This window comes from Corylus avellana, chromosome ca11, assembly GCF_901000735.1.
Source record: "Corylus avellana chromosome ca11, CavTom2PMs-1.0".
NCBI lineage: Eukaryota > Viridiplantae > Streptophyta > Magnoliopsida > Fagales > Betulaceae > Corylus > Corylus avellana.
In genome coordinates this window covers 7,837,729-7,848,248 of record NC_081551.1, presented here as the reverse complement: position 1 = coordinate 7,848,248, position 10,520 = coordinate 7,837,729, and positions in this window count along the sequence as shown.

The window sequence follows — 10,520 nt, the reverse complement described above, 5'->3', positions numbered from 1 at the left end:
CGGATCTGAAAGCCAAGGCGCTCATGTTCAAACATTGAATCTTATAGCACCGAATCCTTTACAGCACAAAAAATAATAACAATAAAATCCCAAATTAAGAAGAAAAAAAACTATTGCAAGTGGTATTAGAGCATTATATCCTGCAATGGCAAATGATATTTTTTTTCATAGTTGGTGGAATCAGCATCCAACACGACAACAACAAGAACAACAATAGAAAGCGTTAGAAGATGTGACACAGAAAATCAATCAACTCATAGAAGTAATGTTGAGTTCACAAGGAAGAAACCCAAGAATCAATGCAGAAAGTGAATTATTAGGGGCTCAAGGATGCGAAAGGGGATTCATACTCTTCCCATCAAAATAGATTTTTGCAAGATTTGATGGTGAGAATCCCACATGCTGGCTGTACAAGGTGAACCATCATTTGACAATATAATCATAGACGCAATATAGATATAATATATGATGTAATAAGATAATCATGTCATAGTTCAACTACATATCGTCTATCCAAGCCCTTAACTCTTTCTTGGTATGGTTGGCGCTATCTCGAGGGACCCATAGTACAATACCAGTGCCTCGAATACTGCCGCATATCGTCATATGTTAGCAACCTAACCGAGTCTGACCTCGGATGGCCTACGCTACTAGCAAAGCCGTACCAATGACCACAGCCATACATGATGCATTGATCACAAAACAACCATTGGATTAAAGGCTAAACATTAAAAGTAAATATCTTTGACCATAAGGTTCACTCTTATAATAGTAAGCACATTTCCATTATTCCGCACATACCAATGTACAATGTCTTACGATGCAATTTGTTATCCATCGTCTTTTATATGCATGCATTTACAACTCGACATTTTTATCAGTTCTTTATTTATCTCTTATTTTTACAGTAATCTAAAATATATTTCATGTAAGTTGTAAACATTCACGCTCAGGGACGGAGGAAGGGGGGGACTGGCAGGGGCTAGGGCCCTCCCAAATGACAATTTTTTTTTTTTTTGCTAATGGGCCCCTACCATTAAATTTTTTCAGCCATGGCCCCTGCCCATTCTCAAGGCTGGCTCCGTCCCTGTGCACGCTTGATACATAAAATAATTATCCAATGCAAAAAGAAAATAATAACAACAATATGTGTAAGTTTTAATCACTTGGTTTGTATGATTCATCCATAGAGTCTTCGTGAGACCCCACAACCTCAAAATCTAAGAAAAGACCTAATTATAGTTTCTAACCTCGGCTAAAACAAGCTCAAGTCTAAAGTTGTTCAAAATGGGCTTATTGCTTGGCCATCAAACAGTTGGGTAGAAGAGGTCGAACGTTTTTCCTCAACAATGAAAGTTCATCCCAAAGGGGATTAAACATTCGATTCTAGGCAAAAGCCCATTCCGAACCAAAAATATCTTCTAGACATCATCTTGACATGTCTTAAGGTCCATACATGATTTCAACAGGGTAATAAGCCTTAGTAACATCCGTTTGCAACACATGGTACGCCCAATATCATTAAGCTACTAATACTATGCTAATCTAGTATTGACACCAAAACCTACTAAAGAATAAAATCCGTAAGTAAGGATATGAAAACTACCTAAACTGAAGATAAGCAATAATAAGATAACAACCTAATAACACCATGAAAAACAAGTTGGGTTAGGAAAGTTACCTTCTTTGAAGAACACGAGCTCTTTCCTCCTCCAAAACACTCATTCCTGGAATATACTAGACAAAAAGGGTGGAAATATAATGAGGGGGCGAAGGTGGGGGTATTTATAGGCGTTCATGGGCTAAAGATAAGGATGAGGTGTTATTTTTCAGTACTGTACTATATCAAATGTTCAGACTTTACTGTATCAAATGTTGGATCTCTGGTTTCAAGCGACGTTCAACTGTACGATATCAAATGTTCTTCTTTAGGGTTATAACCGAGTGTTCAACTTGAACATTCCAGTGGAATCGCGAATGTTAGGCTCCTTACTTGGAACGTTCAGCCAAAACAGAAAGTTAAGATTCTACCTCTGATCAAACCCTTACACTCACAGATTATCAATCATTGCTCACTTAATCCTAATTAATACTTTGGTGGGTGATTACAGATATGGTGTTAGGTATTCATTGGTTGAAAAACCTTGGACCTATTATTTGGGATTTCCTAAAACTTATTATGGAATTTTCCTTACTAGAAAGACTTTAGAGTTAAAAAGGATTAAACCCAACTAAATCCTCTTTAGAAGATAATGCTACATTTTCAAGGCTAAAAAACAAAGGCTTAGTACTTCAACTAATCTCTCCTGTAGCTTTGTTGGGAGAAGTAGTTAATGTGGTTTTTTAGGAGCCTAAGAGGGCTGACATAAGTGAGATCACATGCCCACCATATTCTTGTGAAGGAAGGTGTTCAATTTGTGCGTGTGAGACCATATAGATATCCTCACTACCAAAAAGGTGAAATCCTAGTTTCTGTCATCTTCCAAGACATCCATTTGCAACTACTGTCGCAAGCCTCATCAATCTATTACTAAGGCCACAATTGGTTTTCGGAATGGATATTCCATTAGAAAAATGAATATGTATTATTGGGAATAAAAGATGTTGGAATGGAATAATTATTCAAATTCTTTAGTTTGGTAACAACACACATGGTCTAATTGGAATTGAATCAAAATTACTAAACCCCCCCCCCTCCCCCAATTATTTTTATTTTTTTCAATTCATATTAAAAAAAAAAAACCTAAAAAATGTTGGTGGTCGGCCACCCACAGAAGTGGCCGGGGGTGGTTGCACCACCCCGGTGCCAGCCACCCCCAAAAATCAACAGGGCCACCCCTAGAGCAGATATGGGGTGGTCCCGCGAGGCTTCTAGTGGTTGTGCAACTACCCTCTTGGCTCTTATGTGGGTGGTCGGCTACCCACTTTAATTTCCATATTTTACTTTTTATTTATTTATTTTTTTAAATATGGGTGTTTGTGTAAAATGTATTCTATTCCTCAATAAGAGGAATAACTATTCCTATGTGTAAGATATTAGTGATTCTCACGAGAATAACTATTCATAGGAATAGACCCTTACAAAACAAAAGAATGACTATTCCATAGGAATAGCCATTCAATTTCAGAAGTTTATTTCGCAAATCAAACGGCCCTAAATTCTGCAAGCTACAACACAAAAATTAGTCACAACCTCCTTTCCAACAGGCAACAACAATTACTTAATCTTCTTCTTTTGTACCTATCTTCCACTAAGAATCAATCTCAGTCCCCTACTCTCATTACTGCTAATGTTGAGGCATTAATTCATTAAGTTTTGTCACATTCCTCTATTGCCTTGTTTGTCATCTTAGGTAAAAGCTCATGGTTTATGAACTTTCCTTGTTGTAACATGATGAGTGTCAAATATTGTACATTTGGACCCCTTCATTTGCATTTGCTAAGCCTTTAGCTTTATTATTTCTGATGTTTTGGTTGGTTTTGGTGTTTTAGTGTTTTGTAGATTGCTAAGGAAAAATGCTCATTTAAAGGGAAAAATGCAACTCATTCCATCAATTCTGAGGCTTAAGACACTTTAGGGAGCATTAGTAGTAAATTTGGATTGATCGATTATTCGCACCCAACGAGTCCCACTAAAAAGACTATATCTAAAGTTGTCGAGCTCGGATTGAAGTGATCTTGGTGTCATTGGAAAGCTAACTCAAAGATCTACAAAGTCATATTTGACAAGGGTTGGCTAATTCGAAAGGTAGTGCACTCGAGCGCACCTTTAGTACAATCGAGCGCACACGTGCCCATCGAAAGTGGAAAGTGATGCACAAGTGCGATCGAGCGCACCTCGAGTGTGATCAAGCGCACTCGGCCGACCATGCAGCATTGAAACCCTAAAATCAGCTTATAAATATCATTTTTTTTTCTATTGTAAACAGATGAAGGCACCGTACTTTGTCAATTTTCGACTTTTCTGGGTTTTTAGAGCTTTGAACTCCAATTCTTTTGTAAGTTTGTCAATTTCAATGAAGTATTTCAATTTCTTTATGATTTCTTGTGTCATGAGAGGCTAAATCTTCAACTAATGTTGAAGATGAAGCCTCGCCATTGATTAGTTTTAAATTTTTATGTTTTGTTCGTACAAATCCGTCGTTTAATGTAATGTATGTTCATTTCAATTCATTTGTGTGACAAAATTGTGATTGAATGTTGTTTATAAATCGTGAAAACGTTGGTTATTCATTGTGTTTCATCCAACGGATACATTAAATGATTTGATTAAGACTTATATCCACTGTGATTACGGATACAGTGGATGATTTGATCTCAAGTGGATATTCGTTGTGATTTGTAATAGAGATGGATTCATTGAATAATTCAATTGGTTTATAAGAAACAATAGAATATATATAGAGTTTAATTGTTTGTTGGATACATGAATGAAAACATGAGAATATATGCTTTGATTTTGTGAGGTGAATTCTAAAACCTTAATCGTTTATCTTTTGATTATTTTGATTTTATTTAGTTTATGTTTGTTTATTTTCAAAAATCAAAATCATTCGAAACTAGGTTAAGATATAATTGATTTAGATAAAAGTTTATTTACACAAACACAATTCCTTGTGGATCGACCTCGCACTTGCATAATCTGTACTACACACAACTCATGCACTTGCGAGTAATTATAATTTGCACATCAAGTTTTTTGCGCCGTTGCGGGGGAATTGTTTGTTTGTGAAAATTGATTTTTGTTTGAATTAATTTTATTTTTCTACTAGTTTAGGTAAAATTTTCTTTTCTTTTCTTTTTGCAATTTTCTTTTATTGTATTTGTTTTTGTTTCTCAGATTTTATCTAACCATAAAAAAAAAAAAAACAAAGGTTTGGTTGTTTTTGAGTTCGGTTGGGGATAAATTTTCCACCCCCAACCGGCCATGCAAGGTGGCTCCAGCCAACCCTTTGGCCAAAATGGGGTTGTTCCTTTGGTTTTTGTATTTGCTTTACTTTTTTGTTTTAATTGTTTAATAGTTTTTGTTTTATAATTATTGATTGTTTTATGATTTTTAATTCTTAATGATTTGTTTATTCTATTTAAAAAAAAAAAAAAAAAAACCTATTAAGTGGGTGGAGCCCACAATTATTCCCAATTTTGAACTGGACTATATGCGGTAGTGCAAGAAGCCGTATCCACGTGTTACATATAAAGAGCCTTTTGAACAGGTACTATGGGGTTCAACAACATGGATGATGTGTATAATTCATTTGTCTTCACAAATTATCACCTTATTTCCATAAGAATCAATAACTCTTTCATCAGGAATCAATCAAACCTATATGGAGATAGTAACTTGTTTAATTTAGGGGTGGTTGCATCTACAAATGGTCGACCACCCAAACGAGGCCTATTGTTGTTTGGTCAAAAAAATTTCATTATCTTCGAGATTGTTTGTGTTGCTTTCTTAGCCACATATTTTATTATTATTAATAAGTTTAGCCACATATTTTATTGATATCAAAAACAATGTCAAGCTTGAACTAAATCCAATGTTGCCACCGACCGCTTTAAATAGTTTCAGCTGTTTTCTTTTCTGCTTGGTTAATATTCAGATTTCAGACTTTAAAAAGTTAGGAATAATTGAGATAACGTTGATATAAGGTGGGAAATAATTTAAAATTTAAACCTAATAATAAACGCTTGTCTCACCCCAAAAAAACAAAAAAAAAATCATAAAAACTATCTATGGTTAGGTTTATACAAGATAGGGAAATAATTCCAATGCTAGCTAAAAGGCAATATTTATATATTTTTAACATGTTTCCGCAAAGAAAGAAAAATTGGAAGGAGAATTCGAATTAATAATCTCTACTTCATTTATGAGGCATGATTCCGTACCCACTTGCCCATCTGTATATGACATACTAGAAAAAACAATTTAGTAACGTAAACTTCTTTTTATTTTTTTATTTTTTACATGTTCACACACAGGAAGAGGGATGAGAGATTTGAACTAGTGATTTCTGCTTCATGAAGCATGATTCACAGTTGATTAAGCTATTATATTCCTTGGGGACATTTAGTAACATAGACTTGAAGCAAAACTAAGGGACAAAAATTTAGACAAAAATGTCGCAAATATCATTACTCATAGTATATATATATATATACTAGTTGGGAGGCACGTGCTTAATTCTCGGTGTTAGATAATAATAAATGTAATTTATTATGTGATTTTGTTTTTGATATTATATATAAAAAAATATTTAAAAATAAAGTTAATATCTAAATCTTTATAGAAGAGCAAATTTAAACTTTTACACAAATCATCGGGTGGCTCTAAGTAGATATGATGCACTACAAAATAAAAACTCCAAGTGAAAGCTAATCTAAATAGCAAATAGCTAGTATATAGTAAAAATGTATTTGTCTGTCTTCCTAATTATGTGACATTCGTTGATATCAAATATAGTTTCAAAAAACATTAACTTTTAATCTATTCATCGTGAAAAGATGAATTCATTCATTTCTATAAACTTATATATAAAAGAAAGTTAACCTTTTAACCTTAACAACATCATATTGTGTGAGCTAAAACGTTTGTAAAGTGCACAATGAACAATGGTATCTAAATAGCTATGAAACTCAGTCAGGTTCACACTGAAATTCCAAACATTTAATGAAATCAATAAATATAATAAAACATTTGTATCATCTACGAAATATTCACTAATACTCAAATTATAATTGTTGAGAATAAGGTTGTATATTGAATCACCCAATATAATGTACAGAAGAGGCCTATATATAGGCGAATAATACAGACCTAGTAGAATAAGGAAAGGTAAACCTAGTAACCCTAGAATACTAAAGAAGGTAAATAATAATAATATAATATTATCTAACAGCCCCCCACAAGCTCAAGGTGGAGTGCGAGAGACCAACTTGAGGTTGGACACAAGATCACGAAAACGTCCTGGAGGATGTGACTTTGTACAGATGTCTGCGAGCTGATCACGAGACGTGACAGAATGAAGTTGTAGTGAGCCCTGAAGAAGATGATGACGAACAAAATGACAATCAATCTCAATATGTTTTGTCCGTTCATGAAAAACATCATTATGAGCAATCTGAATAGCACTCTTATTATCACAGTATACAGGAGTAGCAGAAGAAAGAGAGACACCCATATCTTGTAACAACCATCGCAACCAAAGAAGCTCCGCGGTAGTGTCAGCTAGAGCACGATATTCTGCCTCTGTGCTAGATCGAGCAACAACAGTCTGTTTCTTACTTCGCCAAGAAATAAGCGAGGTGCCAAGTAGAAAACAATAACCAGTGGTAGAGCGACGATCTGTTGGATCACCCGCCCAATCAGCATCAGTATAAGCATGCAGCTGTATAGGAGACTGAGAGGAGAAATAAAGCCCATGAAATAATGTCCCCTTCAGATACCGAAGAATGCGTAGAACAGCTGAGAAATGAGTGGAGCGAGGAGCAGCCATAAATTGACTCACCTGATGGACAGCATACGAGATATCAGGTCGAGTGACAGTAAGGTAGACAAGACTGCCAACTAAATGCCGATATAAGGTAAAATCATGAAGAGGCTCGCCATCATGAGGAGTGAGACGAGTATTAAGCTCAGTCGGTGTGTCGACAATCTTACTGTCTGTAAGATTGGCCCGAGAAAGTAGATCAGATATATACTTGGCCTGTGTTAAATAATAACCATCTGAAGAAGATGAGATCTCAAGACCAAGAAAATAGCTGAGAGGGCCAAGATCTTTCATCTCAAAGTGTTGACTAAGAAACTGTTTAAGTTCCTGAATACCAGTCATATCATCCCCAGTGATAATCATGTCATCAACATATAGTAGAAGAAGTATGGTACCCCGGTCTGTGCGGCAAATAAACAAGGCAGAATCATAAGAACTGATGGAGTAGCCAAGTCGAGAGATAGTGGCGCTAAACTTAGCAAACCATGCTCGAGGTGCTTGCTTAAGCCCATAGAGTGCTCGACGAAGACGACAAACCTTGTTTGTAGGATGAGATAATCCAGGAGGTGGCTGCATATAAACTTCTTCACTTAAATCACCATTAAGGAAGGCATTTTTGACATCCATTTGACAAAGTGACCAATGCCGAGAGGCTGCAACAGCCAACAGAGCACGCACAGAAGAGAGGCGAGCAACTGGAGCAAAAGTCTCCTCATAATCCACACCATATTCCTGAGTAAAACCTCTGGCCACAAGTCGAGCCTTGTACCTGTCAATAGTACCATCGGAACAAGTCTTGATTTTGTAAACCCACTTACACCCGACCGCAGATTTTCCAAGAGGTAAGTCAACCAGATCCCATGTATTGTTCTTGTGTAAAGCATCAAGTTCCTCTTTCATCGCAGCCTGCCAAAGAGGGTTAGTGGAGGCCTCACGAAAAGAGTGAGGCTCATGCAAGGTAGCTAAGGCATGAAAGCAATGAAAATCCTGTAAATGGGAAGGAAGAGATCTTACTCGGGTGGATCGACGAATGTCAGGTGATGGAGTGCAGACTGGATCCTCAGATGGAACAGAACCTGGGGAGGCAGGCGAAGAACTTGGGGACGCAGGCAAAGAACTTGGGGACACAGGCGAAGCAGCTTCGAGGGCATCAGATGACTGCAGTTCTAGCGAGAGAGACTCAGGCAAGACATTGGTGGTGGGAGTAGGAGAAAGAGGAAACTCAAAAAGGGTAGTAAAGGGAGGGGATGATGGCATGCTGAATTTGCCGACGTCGTGGAATAGTCGATGCTCCCAAAAAACTACATGACGGGAGATGCGAAGACGACGAGACACAGGATCATAACACCGGTAGCCCTTGTGTTCCACTCCATATCCAAGAAAACAACACAACCGAGAACGAGGCTCAAGTTTGGTGCGCTCATGAGGCTGGAGTAAAACAAAACAGGCAGAACCAAAGACACGGAGATGATGATATGAAGGGATAGAGCCAAACAACCGCTCATGAGGAGTGCAATTATCAAGGATAGGGGTAGGCAACCTATTGATTGTGTAGACAGCCGTGAGAGTGGCTTCACCCCAAAACGGGGTAGGAACAGATGTGGAAATGAGAAGAGCACGGACAGTGTCTAAAATGTGCCTAAGTTTACGTTCAGCTCGACCATTTTGTTGTGAGGTGCCTGGACACGACAAGTGAGAAACAGTGCCATAATGTTTTAGAATGGCTTGAAAATCATGTTGAGTATATTCTAAAGCATTATCAGAACGAAAAGCCTTAATGGGTTTTGAAAATTGGGTTTCAACCATTTTGGCAAAAGTACGATAAATATCCAATAATTCAGAACGAGATTTCATTAAAAACACCCAAGTGTAACGAGAGAAATCATCAACAAAAATAACAAAATAACGTGAGCCACTCATACTAGCAACAGGAGAAGGTCCCCAAACATCAGAATGAATTAAATCAAAGGAAGCAGTAGCATGAGAGTCACTATTATTAAATGGCAAAGCCGGTTGTTTACCAAGTTGACATGAACTACAATCAAAAGAATTATTGGAAACTGAACCTAACAAACCCTTGGAAGCTAAAAATTGAACGCGAGAGGCAGATGCATGACCAAGACGCGAATGCCAAAGTGCAAGAGATGGTGATGATGAAGAGGCTGCAGCAGAGATGCCTGTGGCGGGGAGATGTAAGGATGATAGTTCAAACATACGCCCAATTCTACGCCCGGTCCCAATGGTCTGATTCGTACGAGGATCCTGTACATGCACACCAGAAAAGTCAAAAACAAGTCTATATCCAAGTTCACACAGTTGGCCAACAGAAAGAAGATTGAAGGATAATCCAGGCACATGAAAAACTTCAAGAACAGAAAGGGAAGGTGTATTGATAGTGCCTATATTTTTAACAGTCATAATGGAGCCATCAGCTATGCGAATGAATGAAGAATGAGGGGAAGGTACAGATGTGGTAGAGGAAGTAGGGTGAGGTGTCATGTGATTGCAACAAGCAAAGTCAAAGAGCCAAGAGGAAGAGGTACCTGGCAAAATTGAGAGGACAGAGGAAGATGCATTACCAGAACGAGTTAGGACGACCTGGTTGACTATTGTCTCGAAGTCAGCTGCAGATAAGGTGACACTGGATCCTGATGCGTGGCCAGAGGGGGTAACTGAAGAGGGAGCAGCTGGAGATGAAGCAGCTGGAGATGAACCACTCTCAGTATGAGCAACTGCTGCTGTGGGTGCATTAGATCTTCCCTTACGCCAACACTTGTCAATAGTGTGCCCTCGACGTCAACAATAGCGACAGTAATTATTATCGCGAGACTTAGGAGGGAGTCGAGAAGTACCTGACCTGTCATAATACTTTCGCTGGAATGACGAGGAGCCAGAGGATGGTGCAGCCAACACTGTATGACTAGGCTGAGAGCGCATAGTCTGTGATCTAGTCTCGGCACGGACAAGTTCGAAGATGGCAATGTCCAAAGTGGGAAGAGGAGAACGATGTAATAGTTGCACACGAACAGGCTC